A 16,610-nucleotide genomic window follows, 5' to 3' on the forward strand; every position below is an offset into this window, starting at 1 on the left:
CAGCACAATGAGTGCTCCAAAGAGGTTTTCTAAAGCAGTTTTTAGACAAATATTTGGTGATCACTGGAATGACAGTATTTTTTTAATTACCAAAGGGAAGCCATTGAGAACTTTTAATACTTTGTCAGAAATTAGTGCATTGTTACTCTTGACAATTTTTTTTTTTCACATCCTGCTAAATCTTGGTTTCTTTGCCAGAAGAAAAGACAAGGTAGCCACTGTAAACATAGCATGAAATTGCCAAAGCAGCAATAAGTTTAATCGGAGCTTGCTGAGCCCAGCTATGCAGAGTTAGTTATGTACCTACATTTTAGCTTTGAGATGAGGTTTTTCCTTCTCATAGAGGTGTGGTGAGGACAGCCCAACAGACATTCTGAGTTACGGTGATGATGGCTTCTTAATATGAGTGGACAGTAGCTAATAGTTTTGCCTGTTGTATTGCTTGGCTAGAAGTAGTTTTGATTTTTCTCTAGGGGTCAGGATGGGGTGACAGCATGAGATTTACATATTGAATATTGTCCTTAGAATGGAAAAAGCTAGAAATGTTTTGTTTTGGGGAAAACTTAGATCTTGAGGAAAGAAGTAAAAATCACAGAGCTCTAAAGCTGGCAGGCTGTGCAGTTTTCTGTGCCTGTGATCTTCCACTGACCCTTACTACACTCCTGGCTACAGCCGTGCAAATATTTTCTTTAGAGTGAGATGTAATTTTATAAAAACAGTTTTCTCCTACGCTCATCAAGTGTAGCGTGTTTACAGGGCAGCCTTCTATCAGAATGTGGGTGAGTGGTGCCTGTGAATTTAGTTGGAAGCTTTTGCTGCGTGTCAGTGATGTCAAGCCATATTTGAAAAGTAAATTTTGATGTTTAATCTTTATCTCAGAGATTCTTGCCTATAGCTTTCAGACTGAAAGCCAATGTGTATTACACCTGAATTCTTAAAATGTGAATAAAATTGCTTTCAGCCTTTCACTTAATTCAGCTAAACTACAAAATCCCTTTTTCTTCTCTTTACTAAGCATCGGTAGACACAGTTTTTGAGGGGTTAGGCCCTTTAAGATCAGCCCCTCTCTTTGCGTTGCTGGTTTAGCTTCACTTCATTCCGGTCTGGGTGATTTCTAACCCACGGAAAGCTTTGGGATCCAGGAGCATAGGAAAGTAGAATATGCAAATGCAAGTATGTTGAAAGGGTAGGGAATATTTCTTGTAACAGTTTTTGGCTTGTTCCCCGTCCATGTGTTCAGTCTGTTTTCCAAGCATCCAGCAATCCTTCCTCTTCCCTGACATACCGCTACTCAAAGGCAATAACAGACCCATGAGCCCGTTCCCAGAGAATTGTTGTATTGGGATTTCTTGGAAAGAATCGCATGTGGTATTGCACATGTTTGTTATTTTTGCCTCCCTCCCCCTTCTTAATATGCAGTTCTTATTGCCCGCCTCAGTCCTCTTTTAATTGGAGACTGTCACTCCCTCCCCCAGCCGAGGAGATGAGAAGAGAGGTTATTTTTGCTAACGCTGTTTCTCAAATAGGCCACGGGTATACAGTAAGTAGTGCAGTAACTTTCTCCATGGGAAACCATCAGTTACTAGGATTTCTCAAGCTGGGTCCCGGTGGCAGTGCAACATGTTTCTTCTTTAGTTCTGGCTTGCAGTTGTCACTAGCATAACTCCTCCCAGTTCTCACTTCCTTGTAACCCAATCTGAATAAAGATCATGGGATTTGAATGTGCCTTGCTTTTCTGCTGCTGCTCTGAATGTTTGGGTTGTCTCTGTGTTCTCTGTAAACTGTACGCAGTGATCTTTGCTTTTTGGCTTTGCCTGTTCCAAAGAGCAGTTGACAGTTGTTAAAATCAGTTCTGGGCCAGCCATGATTTGATGCGATTAAACTGTGTTAAATATGTTCCAGAACTGTTTCTTGGCCTAGATAGCAAACTAGTTAAACCCTGGTTTTGAAATCTATTTATGTATGATTTGGCTCTGTACCCCTAGGTAAGCTGTCTGCCTCTTCAAGGGTCAAACAGCACAGGATCTATGTACAGCACATGATCTTCTGCCTTTAAATCCACTGCCCTCCCACATCTCCTTGGGCTTTTTTATTACACTTTGCATGTCGAACTCTTGTCTTGAGAATTATATACTGGCCTAAATGTAGTAATGTGGTTTCACCATCCATAAAGACTAACCGTGTTGCAGTGATATGATTTTCCCTGGCATCAGCTGAACTGGTATAAACCCCACTTTATACTTACTTGGTATATCCCAGTATGCAGGCAGGCTCCTAGACTGAGGTTTTTATGGAGGTTTGCAACTTTAATTAAAAAAGAGGGTAACCTAGGCCTTAACAAAATTTCATGCTGGCTTCTAGAAGTGCGTATCAAAGTTGGGAGGGAAATAATGGTACGTTTCAGAGGCAGTGCCTTGCTAAGAATGCCAAGCTCCGTTTTTATTATAGGTTAATTACCATATAGGCAAACCCTGAGCTCTTACCTGGGTTTTTGGCTTAATTTTCCTTCTTCCCTTTCCACACAAAACCCCCTCTAACCCATGCTTTGAAGTATTTAAAACTAGGTTAGTCTCTGGCTGGAGGTGTGTGGTAGAACCTCCTGCTAATTCTTGCTGGGACCTGCCCGTTTTGCAGCAAGAATGCAGGCGAACCCATCTGAATGCTGATCATCTGTCCTTTGTGGAGGATGGAAGATTATTTTTCCTTCATTTGACACAGTACATGGGCAAAGGAATCCTAGAGCATCTCCACTCCAAAAGCCACATCAAGTGCCCAGAGCTGTACAAGCAGGAGTGCATGCCCATGGAGGTGGGGGAGGATGCTTGGTCTGAGTTTAGTTGATTGCGTGACAGTCACTGGAGATATTTCCTTATCCCACTCTCAGAAGATGTTGCTGTTTGCTGCTAGCTCAGAAGTTGACCATGTTCTTACCAGATCAACCTACACAGCAGTCCTGAACTGACCAGAGTCTTCAAAATTTCAGTCTGTTGCTGACTGGGAAGACAGAATGCAGGGTCCCAAACACTAAGATAACCTGTACTTAAGAAGAGGTCAATATGCAGGCTTTTTATCCAAAATAAAATATTATGGAAGAAGCAAGTTCTCATCCTCACCATTACCTCTGATTTCATTGCAATACTGATGTTTTAAATTTGTTTGCAAAAAACAAGACTGGGCAAACAATTTGTTCTTGATTTGACACTAACAAGCAGAGCGCTTTGGATACTAGACTAACATGAAAATAGTTTACTTACAAAGAACATGATTTACCTTCACTAGCTCATAATTAGTCACAAAACCATAAAGAAGATTTTAAGAATTATTTGCTAGTTTATTGAAAAAGATTTGACATGCAGTTTTTGATGCACACTGTTCTTTAAAATATTTTGGAAAAGTCTCTACATTTTCCAAAATATTTTAATGGTAGGTTCTTTTTCTTAAATAGCCCATATGTCTTGAAGATATTAATTCACACATTATTTTAACTATCTTGTGTTTTCCCTTGTTGTTGGAATTGGTTATTGTGGGTGACTGTGCAGGCAGGCAATCACATGGAGTCTTTCCACAGTGGCTGGTCCAGCACCAGGGTATGTGATCCTCATTTGAATAGTCTTCCTGTTGCACTCTCTGGTATTGAAAATTAATTACTGTAGTGACTACAAATTAGTATAATCACTATGCTTTTTGTAGGTATTACAAATATTTTTATGTTTAAATAGAAATAGCTAGCATTAATATTAATATGATGAGAAATAAAATATTAATACACAAATAGAAATTTAAGTAAGCTATAACACAGAAAGATTATCTTACATATGTGATGTTTTTATAATTTTCTCTGAGTTGGCAGAATAATAATAGTAATTCCCAGTTCTGAATTTCATCTATAAATATCAAGGTATTTGAAATGGATGATGAATGCATATTTATTTTTCACACTTATAAGGTGGGGATACTGAAGTACAGGTTGGGGAGTGAGTGATTTGCCCAGCATAGCTGGTGACAGAGGTAGAAGAATTTGTCTCCCCAGTCCCCAATTAACATCTAACCAGCAGGACTGCAGTACCTCCTAGGTTGTAAAGTAAAAGCAGAAGTGTATGAGATGCTGCATTGTGTGTGGTGTGTGGTGGAACAGTACAGATCTCAAAGTTCAGCAGCACCACTGTCCCAGATCTCTTCCTGAAAGTCTGGCTGACCTACTAATGATGCAGGGGATTGCTTTTTTTGTTTCATCATATAAGCGCTATGTAGATTTTTCTTATCATAATGGCAGTTTGATGCTGTTCATGAATGAGCTGGCTAAATCTTGAAATTTATAATATTATATGTTACTATGATGTGACTTGTTGCTGATTTTTATTTTTAAATAAATCTGAAAGGGGCCTTTAGTGCATTGTAGATTAGTCTCTGAACTTGATGAACAACAAACTAAGTCTTTTCATTCTGGGAGTCAGTCACACACAGGGATAACTGGGAACTGCTCACTCAAGTAAAAAAATATTCTTGTGCAGATATAATTGCAAGACTTGGGGATTGTCTGGACATCTTTATGGAGATCTTTGGAGGCAGAGTGTATCCTTTTATCCTGTTTGTGCAGTCCCTACTACAGCTGAATCTCACTTCTTCTTAAGGGTCTGGTTATTGTGTAATGCAAATGCATACTGCTGTTTTCTGTAAAAAGCTGAAAGCGTCCTCACCTGGTGCACTAGGAGGGAAGAAGAGTTTTGAGCCCCTGTACCTGTCAGGAATCTGTAAGCATTGCTGAGCGAGCCGTTGCTCAGCTCATCAGAAGTAACTTTTATCTGTTCTAGATTCTACTTTAACTGTCTCTGCAGAGAGGTTTACGGTGTTGGGATTCATTTAAAGCATATCTATGCAGTAAAATTGCCGGGGCTTATTTGGAAACAATAAAACTAAGGATTTTGTTGCTTCAGTCATGTTATTTTTAAGCTAGAATAACCCAAAAAGCATAAAAACCTTGAAATTTGAGTCCCTGTGTGCAAGTGCTCTATATTTTTGGACCTTGGTTTTCTGAGGGATTTTTGTTCAATGTTGCCACAACCATGGAGTATGAAATTTAGCAAGTTTTCTCCAAGATCTGCTTTCAGCTTTGTAACTAATGCTACCTGTGCTGGTTTGAAATAGTTCATAGGTGTTTATCATGTGCATTGCAAAATCTACCTACCTATTTACATAGGTGTTGGGGAAACAAGGATGATACAGACTAGCATGAGTGGTACGGAGCAGCATGAGTGGAAGGAGAGTATGGTGTGAGTTGTGATTCTACTTGTCTGCTTATTTTCTGGTTTGGAGGCATCGAGCACCTGCTGATTTAGGGGTTTTCTATATGTGATTTCATGCCTGTGATTAGCATTTCTAAGGACATGACACATACGGTCTCACCACTAAAATACGTTCTGTAAATATGTAAACAGAAAATTACAGAGATGGTCATTGTCCATCTGTCCTGACTAGTCTCTAGAGTTAACCCAACAGGACTCAGCACGCTTCATTGGGCCCATCCGATATAACAGATCTCAGACTTCAAACTTAGGAGTAAAATTCCTTCTCTGAGTGGAGTGACCACCTCCTTTTGATGCTTCCTTAATGGCAGTTGCTTGTCTCATTTTCTTTCTTTTTAATCACTGGGGCAGGAGATTGAGATATTTAGATAGCGTATTCAAGTGTCTTACCATTTTACTGTTTAAAGTCTTGAAGTCAAACTCTCTAGAAAACTTCAGCTGCTTCACAGAAATCTGTAATTGCATTTTATCTGAAATCAACCATTTGTTATGCCAGAATTTCTCAAAGTAGATGATGAACAGTAATAACAGGCCTTGTAAGTTCTGGGTAGGTGTGAGACATCCTGTATAATGGCGTCTTTTAAAAATTTTTTCTGGACAAAATCTGAGAATGATACCTGGTTAGTTGATGCTATTGTTGGAGTATTGTCCCTAAGTTAATAGCAAGGCTGTGTTTGTTCTGCTGCTTTGAGAAATTATTAGTATTCTGTCTGAATTGAGCAGGCTGCTAATACTGATTAGCTTGTGCATAAGGTGGAGATGGCAATCTCCTTAATTTCATATTTAATTACCAAAAAATCACAGCAAAGAGCTATTGAATGATTTGTCACCATTGTGCTTTTCAGTAGCTATCAGAGGAACCATGTGACCACTGGGTATTTAATATCTTCCCCTTCTATAATTCTCCTTTTTTTTTTTTTTTTTTTATCTTTGCTGTTTTTTGTTGTTGCTGTTTAAGTGATAAATTGTTAGGAGCAAGGAAAATGGTCATGTACCATCTAGTTTGATGTCTTGAATCTCCAGGAAGCATCTTGGAGATTTGCTTCCAAGATTTGCAGACTTTTCTCACTTAAAACCTGTTATTTCTGAGCTTGCCAGTCATGTCGATCTGTTGAGTTCAGGTATTACATGAAGAATAAATCTCCTTGTGACATGGAGCAGTCAGTGCACATGTTCTAGCACGGGCCTCTCCTGAGTTTTAATAAATACAGACAAGGTATAAATGCCTCTTCACTGCAAGAGGTGTGTTTTTTCCCTCTGCAGGTGCTACCTTCTGCATGTATACACATCTAGCAATTTCTCTGTCTCTGGTATAGCATCTGCTACCTTGCTCTGCAGGAAAGATGCTTTTTAGAATGCTTACCTCATATGGAAGAAATAACTTTATAAAGCCTTTAAGTAAGAGCAGTTTCCAATTTACAGCGACTTAAACATGCTATGCTTTGCTTTGTTTCATCATGGTGAAAGCCACTTGCCTGTATAACCCGAAAACAATAATAAAACAGGCATAAACAAGCATAAAACAATGTACTGTTCAAGGTATCTTTATAGGCAAACAGTAACTAAACCCATTTTAACTTTATTCTGCCTGGCCTGGAAAGCATCAGCACTGTTGCCTTCCCCCATTTTGATGGGCTGCTCTCATGGGCCAGGGGTCTGAAGGGAAAATTGTTTTACCCCTGGACACATTAAATTTTGAATCGTCCAAAAGGTAACAGCCAGAAGCAGAGCTGTTCTGAGCTCTTGTTTGAGGGAGAGCTGCTTCCCTCCTGTTTGGGTTTTGCTTTTTTTTGTAGGTGTGATGTCATCATTCTGCGAGGTCTGCGCCGCCGTGTCCTCCAGGAAAACAAAACGGGGGGACGAGACCTGAATGTCAAATGCAGAAAACAAGCAGATCTGATTCTTCCTCTTCTCCCTCCCCCCTTTTTCTTTGAAAGGAGCTTTCAAGCTGACTTTATACAACAAGAATTAGCTTAATAGAAAAAAGAGAGTGAGAGAAGCACAGTTATTTCTTTTCAGATCTGACTATCAAGTTTTAAAAAATAACTTCTTCCTGCCTTGCTGGAGGGTGTGATGTAGATTATGTGCCAGATGCAAATATATGGGCATTTTATAAATACCTAAGTCCTCTTTAGTTCAGGGATCTTTTTTCTTTTAAAGTAACCTTTGTTTGTTTTTTACTGTTTTGGAGATATTTAAATAAGTACTGCACAGTGACTTCTTGTCACGTTTGTGTTGGTTTCTACCAGAGAACTGTCCCACACGCTTCAGATGTTTGTATAAATATCATGGTAGTACTAACAGCAGCCTTCCACCAAGATTACTGTTGGGTCCTGGCCAGGGTCAGGGGAGCAGCCAAAACCAACTGCAGGACTGATATAACCAGGGTGATTTTTGTTCAAGTCTGTGAAATTTAATATAAGAGTGTATCCGAGTTCTTCCTTCTCTATGGGAGCCCTTTTGTGGCCTAGCAGCAACTGGCTTTCATGTAGCTTGTTAGCTGTACTAAGCAATATGGTTCATATAAATATGGACAGGTTTATTCTTTTTTAAGGTTAGAGCTTTAGATATTCCCTCACTCAAAATGACTTTGCAAAATAATCTGCAGAGAGCCTTTTTTAGGTATTTGGAGGCCATAAACTCTGAGTATTGCTTGTGAGAGGATAGGCTGGTGGTCTCTGAGAAGCTGTCCAGATGTAGTAAGAACTGGGCAGCGAGCAACACTGGAGCTGATATTCTTTGCCCCATTGTGTTCAGGAACCTTAATTACTTCTTGGTTGCTCTTTATAGCTTGCGTCCAAAAAGTAAATACTGTTTTCTGGCATGGCATGTTGAGTTCTCAGTAGCTCCCTGTCCAGCTGGGCTGCATGGGTGATCTGCATGCATGATGAGGGAGCAGTTCTCGCTTTTTGCTGGTCGGTTGTTAGGGCAGTATCTGCCCAAGGTATCAGGAGGTTGTCCTACTTTCCCAGCTCAAAAATCCAAGATCCTTAGAATTTGTAAAATGGACACCTGACTTTCCCTTTGTTTATTAGCCAACAGGAGCAGTCAGCAAATAGATCTTCTTTTAATAAAGGAAATGTTGCTTGAAACTTTACTGGTTTTTTTTTTCTCTTATTTGTCTGTTCCTACTGACAAACAAAAGGCATAATCCATTATTCCAAACTGCTGAAAAAGAGGCTTCAAATTGCCAGGTATGAAATTATGCTGCTTGTTCAGTTACCAGTAGGAAACGGCATGTGAGATGTTTCAAAACCTACAAAGGAGAAAGTTCTTTGTATGTGTGAATTTAGTATTCACAAAAGGTGTCAGATTGACAGCCTTGGAGATTGTGGAGATTGGAATTTTATTTATCCCTAGAGTAGGTGCAGTGCAGACTGCAATAGTGCAAAAATTTGCTGTATTACTCTGCTTTTACACCCTACTAGTGCCCTTCACAGGCAGCCTTCAGGGGCAAGGAGCTCCTTTTTTCTCTGTGCCCCTTCAAGTAGTTGGCTGCCAGAAGGATGTGAGGGTGGGTTTTTTTGTGTGTGATGTGGGTGCTTGTCTCCTGAAATCTAAACAGATGTGAAAGGAATTTGATATCATCTACCTCTAAACAGCCACTGGAGCAAAGGCAGCCTTCAGCCCCCATGTTCTCTGGTTGTATGCAGGCTGGTACTCTGGAGTCAAAAGATGCTAGCAGTCATGAGTCTTGTTATTCACTGACTTAGCCATTCTTCTGCAAAAGTTGAACACTCTGTCTTGTGATAAATGTAAATTCTATTGAGAGAGAAGATTATGAAATCAGGTAAATAATACTGGTCCTTGTTTTAATAGACTGGGCACTGGGTGAAACTTGAAAAAGAAACACAGAGCCTATGTATTTAATGGTTAGCATAAGAAACGGGATGTCAGACCTCTGTTCTTGCTGTGAACTTGTGTGGTCTTGGACAGGTCACCTCTTATTCACACAGTTTACATGTTTGTAAGGTAAGAAAGTTTATTGCAACTCTGCTAAATACTCAGAAAATATCAGGTGCTTTTTAAGCCTTGGTAATGAAAGTATAGGTCAGATGTGACATTGTGAGTTTTGGCAGTTGAATAATATCCTCTTAGGAGAAAGTAGTGAAAATGAAAAAAAACCAGGGAGATGGAGCAACCTCTAGTCACCAAAGCTCTGGTCTTTCCACATTTTTCCAGACCCAGCATAAGACCTGAGAAATGCCAAAGAACCTGTGAATGGAGATGTCGCAGGTGTGGTCCTCTCCATCCTGGTGAGTTGACACAGTCGGCCAATGTTAGTCATGCAAAGCTGTCCTCCTCGCTCTGCAGGCTGTGAAACCCTCAGCCTGAGCTGCGATCTGCTTTCTTCAATCCATGTAGAAAACACATTTGAATGCCACAGACTGATAATATTTCAGCTTCACAATGAATGGTCTTTATTTCAGAGGGGTGATTTTATTTTACTTTTCACCAGCAATTAAATACCATCAACCCCAGTGCAAACCATTGCTTCTGTCCCAAAAGGAAAAGCTCTTTGTAAAAGCTTCTACTGTTCACCAGGACAGAATTTCTAATACAGTTTCTCAGTATGAAGTATCTGTGGCATGATAAAATCTAAACATGCATAACTATCGTTAATTAAGCTGGACTGTAGGTAACTACTGATTGTCTTCTCATGTGCTCTTTTACTTTTTAAATTCCATGAGTTTTCTTAAAATCTAAGTGAAAAATGCTGCAAATTTTTCTACCTCAGAATAAGGCCTAGTTCACTGCAGCCGTAGCTGTGTGTAGGGTAGATTCTTAAATCCTGTAAGGAAGAGGACCGTTTTAAGGGAACCTGGACAGATATGGTGACAGTATTGAAACTCTAATGCAGGCAACTTCTCTTGTTTTGTCTAAAAATCTTTGATAAACTCTCCAGGGAAGTAGGAGGGTCTCTGGGAGGTGTCATGGAAGAAAAGTGTAGTGTTTTGTGTGAGTTGTCCATTTGTTAAAATGAAAATGGAGAAAGAATACCAAGCCCTGTTTCTGGGGAAAAAAACCCCAACAAAACAACCCCTCACACACACACCAAAACAACCCAGCAGGTGATTTATTTTTGAAAATTTCTAATGTCCTCCTGGCAAGGTCTGTCCCACTGCTCTCTTGGGACTGTTCTCGTAGCTGTCCTTGTCCCCTGGTGCTTTACTTCTTCCATATCTTGATAGAGCCAGACCCCTATGTTGCATATTTGCAGACCATCTTAAGGAAGCCCTTCAGACCATACAGCTTAATCCTGCTATAGCTGAGCCATGTGGTGATAGCACTGGGTAGTAGCTTTTATCATCTTCAGTTACCATCCTTCATTAGATGGCATGATTGTGTGCCTCTGAGTAGCACGGTTTAGCTTTGACCAAATCACTGATTGCCTTCAGATCAGAGTCCAGCTGCTGCTGCCGTCCAGCAAGGTGCAGGCTGCTGTGCTGGCTGAGACAAAGGCCTTTGAGCTCAATCCCTGCCAGCAGTGAATGCTTAAGGAAAAGTATAAGATCATTTTAATTGGCTTTTTCTTTGCAACGCTATTCCTTTACCACATCTCTCAGAGATCAGGTCAGTCTTGGAAAAGTCACCTGTTGGCAGCTCCCTGCCTCACCTCATGCAAAAGCTGAGGCCAGAGTCTGTGAAACAGGCAGGACAGCCTTGTTTTCAGAAACCCCGAGTGTGAGAGCAGGTTCCACCATATCTCAATTAACCTTTTATTTAAAGGCATAGAAAATAGTTTTGTCCATTGACTGAAGCAATCAAATTATCATTCACCTCAACTAAAGGGTAGGAGTGGAAATGGTTGCTGATTATTTCTTTTTCGTTCATTTGCTTTTGTGAATGATTGCTGAGAACAGCTGGATTAAGCGGCTTTGTGTGTGAGCACACAAAGAACCCGTGAAATATAAAGGTGTTTGGATCTGTGCTATTGGAATAGACCAATCTCTGATTACAGTTTTCTGTCAAATTTAGGATGGATGTGTTCCTACTTGAGCTGAAATTGCCTTTTCAGCCTTAAAATACTTTAACGCTTACTAGGTACGTTCAAGCGACTTAAGCACTTTCCTCCTCTCTTCAGGCCAGAAGAAAGTGCTGTATTTCATGCTTGGGAGCTGAAGAGTTGGTGTACAGGAGAAAAATTTTTTTAAATACTCCCAGTAAGAGTCAACCTAGGTAGGATGGACCTTGGGCATTAAAACCTGCTTTGTGGGCCTTGTTTCTGAATTGTTGTTCCAAGTATTTGCTTCAGGTGCAGATGCTGACCTACCTCTTTCATCCCTTGTATTCAGGACAATTAGTAATACTGCCAAAACCAGAAAAGAGCCAGATAATTTTTTTTAAAGCAGGTTTTTGGAGAAAAGATGTAGTCATTTACCTTCTGTATGTGCACAATAATGTATCTAGTTAACCTGTCTTTCTAGTGGAGAGGCAGTCAAGCAACAGGATGTCTAAGGCTGTGATTTGATGGACTTTTTAGTAAACCTTCTGTAAGGAGGGATCTGCTGAATTTACTGAGTATGTTCCACTGCAGTGGATTCCACTCTTTGCTTCTATAGTGCTTGCAGATGCTGGCATTCAGAGAAAACGTAGCACTTGAGCATTCCATGCATGTGTCTTCCTCCTAGCGATATATACATAAAACAATGATATAGGCAGGTAAAGCATAAAGGTTAATTTGTTTTATGTAAGTTCCATCAAGATGGAGACTCTTTGTATTTGCAAAACACCTCCTGGAACAGGGGCTTAGTCCTTAGTGGCACCCACTCTTACAGTGCAATGTGCAATGGTAATAAGAGGGTAAACCAGCACTATGTGTTGCGTAGGCATTTTGCAGCTCCTGGTGCTGAGCAGGCAGTTATCCTCAGAGAGCAGCTGAAGATGCTCCAGCCCTGGGCTATGGGAGATCAGAAGGACTTTTCCCTGCAAGAGAGGCTCCTCTTGTTTCCAGTTCCTAGACTGTCGGGAATCTCTGTCCTGTGTTCAGTGAATCATTCCTGGAGAGCACCCAGGCAGTGTGGAGGAGGAAAATGCCTGGTGTGAATGCAGGAGGTATAAAAGTCAGATGAGAGAGGAGATAAGAATACGTCAGGACAGAAGTATAGTGAAACTGGGGCTGCAGAGGGATCGAACAGGAAGGTGCTACAGCTGGTAGAGAAATGGAGCTGGAGGTTTGCAGGAGAGGTGACTTGGGACCCTGGGAGATGGGGAGGGAGGCAGCAGGTGAAGATGGGTTGGCAAGGGAGATGGCAGTCTGAATTCTGACACTTTCTAATTTTGGAATGCTTGCCTTTGTAACCTTAATAATTTTGTTCTAATACACTAGATACAAAAATTACATTATATGTTCTGAGAAATTTGGTTACTATGGTAATGGGTATATAAGTACATAAGAGATAAGATGTCAGAAAACGGAACAGCTGTAATGTAGCACACAAACCTATGACTGCCTGAATTTGGGAAGCAGGCTGTTACAAACTTCTCCTGCTTCAGTCTCACATCTCGCTGTCTCTTCCTGTGTGAAAGTGACGTAAGAGTTTCTACAACAAATCTTTCGGGTTTACAGAATTTCAGCAGATGTGCCCAAAATTTCTAGGTAAACAGACCGCATACCTCCCTTCTGTGCCAAGACGGGGAGGTCTCTGTTCCCACCCAGCTGCTGGAAGTGTGGGACCAGTGCCCTTGTGCTGACCAGCAGGACCACCAGCCTGCGGGATGGGAGCGGGCTGGTGCTGCCTGTCCTCTGCTCTGGCACCCTCCTTCCCCCTTGCTCGAAGGTCGGGGCTGGCTGAGCCATGGGTGGGTGACTCGTTCCCACGGTCACATAACCAGTTTCCCCCTCCTCACTGTTGGTGCCCTGTCTAGATGGATTTGAGGTAATGTGGCCAGTACCTATTTTTTAAGTCCTTGCCAGAAGCCATTGCTTTCATCGTGGCAGCTTGGTGATGGTATGGTCTTGCTCAGCCGTAGCAGTTGGGGAAGGTGATGGGGAGCAAGAGCATCCTGGGGAGTGCCAGGCAGAAATGTGGGGTAGCCATCGACACAGGAGTGGAAAGGACGATGGTTCTTGCACACTTCTTATTATCCCTTCCCTTCCCCCATCTGCAGCAAGGATACGTTTTGTATGCCCACCCACACCTTCCGATTTAAAAACTACTTGTATGGTGTTTCCCATGGTTGGGGACGAATGGGTTGTGAGGGGGACTAGCCTCAACAGGAGAGTTGCTGGAGAGCTGATGGAGCAAGATAGTGGCTGGGATGGAGGAGCACTGCGAGTACAGTTCATCTCACGTAGGCGAATGTCAGTACAGCACAGGACACAGCATCATGTTGGAGACTTCTTAAAGTCAAGTATGGTGTAATGGTGTAGGGACTGGCTACGGGAAGGTGAATTCATGCGGTTGAAGGAGGAAGTGTGGGCTAGAGCGAAGCTGCTTGAATGGTGTTTTAGTCTTGATGTACACATGAAAGGACTGTGTTAATAAAATTTGCTGGGGCAAAGTTGGGGGGTATTGTCAATCCGGAGGAGGCCTGGAGTCTCACTCGGCCGGACTGAATGAGCTGGAGGATTTGCAATAATAGAGATAGAAACAGGATAGGACAAAGTGCATGGTCATGCGGTAACAACAAATATATCATAACATATAATATATAAATATATATAATAATATATGTATACAATATATATAAAAATGTGGTTTATCAGTTAGAAATGGAAAGATGCAAAAGACTTGAGTGTATCTATTGATACCATGGTGATGTTAAAATTTTAATGCTCTGTGTCCAGGAGATCAGCAGATGTGGAGAATTCTGGTCAGGGATGTTTAAAAAAAAAAAAAAAAAAGCCTTAGTTTGGGACAGATATGAGGAAGGGCTGTTAGGACGGTCTGGGAAGTCAATTCTCCCTCTTGTGTCATACAGGAAGGTAAAACTGGCTTGCTTTTTTGAACTAACAGGCTAAGGGGACACATTGCATCTCTGTACTTGTGTTTATCCCTCAATATTGAAAAGGGAAAAAAACTGTTTAAACTTTAGGGACAGTATGGGAAAAAGAGTAAGTCAGTATAAACATACACATAATAAATACAACCATCAGTCTTAATCAGTTCTTAATCTTAAATTGGTTCCTAATCAAAATAGGAGTGGGGATCTGGAGCAGCCTTGTAATCGGAGTAGTGGCTTTGGGAAGTTCTCAGGAGTTGGTTATTATTTGATGATTGGATTCTATTATATAGTTGCTTAAAATAGCAGGAACAGGACTTAATAAGACCTTCAGTCCTATGATCTTAATTATCCAATTGAGACATATTCTGTATCTGAACCATTGTTACCTAAATTGTTTTGTATATTAGTTGAAAGGAGCATTTTCTCCATGAAAGCAGATAAAACTCATCAAATTAAAAGGGTATGCTTGTTATTTAAATAATACATACTGAGAACTATTTTTTGTTTTAAGTGAAAGGCATGAAGGGAAGTAATCTAGACCTTGCAGAATTCCCTGGAGAAGCATTTCTTCAAGTAGGTAAAATAGTGAAAAAAGGTGTTTTTTGATTTGTTGTTGCTTGCTTTTGGTTGTTTGATTCATGCCTTGCTGTGTGCTGTTTAAAAGATTGTCCTGCTCAGTCATGTGGAGACAGGAAAAATAAATACTCGAGCTGGAGTAAAACCGGACAAATTGCCATGACTTTGGGGAATTCCAGCAGGAAAGAAGGTGCTCACAGGCTCTAGAAATGTGTGAAATAATTGCTCAGTAAAGGTACTCCATTTATGGGTACAGATAATCTGGTAGAACAGATTTAACAGTTACAGAAGTTTTAAAACTCTTTTGATGCTGAAATATGTTTGAACCCCTTTTTGAACCTGCTTTAAGTTACAAACTTACGTAAGCAGCTGTATACCCTTGCTGTACTGTACTGCTAATGCCTCTTTCTGTGTGCTCCATTAGGTTGGTCACTCCTAAAGAACAGAATAGTCTTTCCCTGGTAATCTGTTCTGAAAAGGTTTTTCTGCATTTGCCCAGTGATGAAGGTCCATCACATACGTGCATACTAGAACCTAGTAAGGTATTTTCTCATTATTTCTGTGCAGCCTTTCAATAAAACTTTTCTTCTGTTTGTGATAGTAGTCATATATTTTATAAACTTCTGTGTTAAACAAAATTGACCTTTTTCATAACAAAGTGTGGTTTAATGATGCTTGTTTGACCCTAGAAGAATATCAATATAAAAATTGTCATCCAGATTCTAATACATCGCCTGTCTGGTCCTATCTGCTGTTTCTGGCAGTGAACAACTGGCTGCTTCAGAAGAGGTGCCAGGAGCATTCAGGAATACCTTACCTGACTTGTCTGTGGATGTTCTTGCTCGTGTAAATGTCTAGTTTAAAAAGCAATGTTTATATCTCTTGGGCTCAGTACCTTGCAGTGTTTTCTGCAGGTTAATTTTGCTCTTTATAGCTTGATTGGTTGAATTCCTTCACTCTGTTATAAATATGCTGCTCTTACATTTTATGGACTCTCCCCTTGTTCTTGAAGTCTGAGTACTTGACATGGCCTTCTTATATATGATTTTTAACTCTTACACCTTTTCTCTTCAAGCTTAGTTTGTCATCTTGGGCATTTATGCCTTCCTATTTCTGAGGCATTTTTGTACTGTACTTTCATTTTATTACTGGATGTGCATGAAGAATAATAGCCAGGAGCAGACCATGGCAGAGACTTCCTTAATGTATTGTCAGAAATTCTATATTATTTTCCTAATTGATTCTCCATGTTGTTTTTTTAAAAAAAGTCTGACATTGTCTTTGCATAATTGTGCAATTACTTTCATTGAGCTGTCTGCACAAGGCTCAGTTCCTGAGTTATGTTTAGTTTAAAAGTAGGTATGTGCTTGACGGTTCTTTACTTTTTGACCTTTCATCTCCTCTGTTGCTGCTCATTCACGTTGTTTTTTAAGGTTCCTGTGTACTTTCTGGTACTATCAACTGCCCTAAATAAAACTTGTCGTGTCCTTTCCCTCCCATTCCAGATCTTAAATGCAAGTATTATGCAGGATCTGCAGAGAACTGTGGTCACTCTGGTTGCAAGGGCCTTTTCCCTTGATCAAAATGTGTAATTACATATCTGACCTCTTGATTTTTTTCAGAGTTTTGTATCAGTTTAGAGGTGATGTTTCTGTTCGCCACCTATGACTAATTAATACTCACATAATTTTGTGTGCAAGACTCTGCCCACTTCTTTTCGAATATCCTTTTGAGTTATTCTGTTATTTTAATGACATATAGTGTAGTGCGTAAGTGTTTGGC

The 16,610-nt window shown here is 40.5% G+C and overlaps 1 protein-coding gene across 2 annotated transcripts in view; it reads left to right on the top strand.

Annotated features, from left to right (window-relative positions):
• The window catches only part of TAOK1 (TAO kinase 1), a 69,401-nt gene that overhangs the window by 4,627 nt on the left and 48,164 nt on the right, over nucleotides 1-16,610 (top strand). The window contains exon 2 of one of the 2 annotated variants that reach the window (XM_041126501.1): nucleotides 9,486-9,559. The exons of the other annotated variant lie outside the window; for it this stretch is intronic. The gene's annotated coding sequence lies outside the window, so the exon portion shown is untranslated. The remainder of the gene's footprint in view (nucleotides 1-9,485; nucleotides 9,560-16,610) is intronic. 2 annotated transcript variants of the gene reach the window in all.

The sequence above is a fragment of the Aquila chrysaetos genome, chromosome 10, assembly GCF_900496995.4.
Source record: "Aquila chrysaetos chrysaetos chromosome 10, bAquChr1.4, whole genome shotgun sequence".
NCBI lineage: Eukaryota > Metazoa > Chordata > Aves > Accipitriformes > Accipitridae > Aquila > Aquila chrysaetos.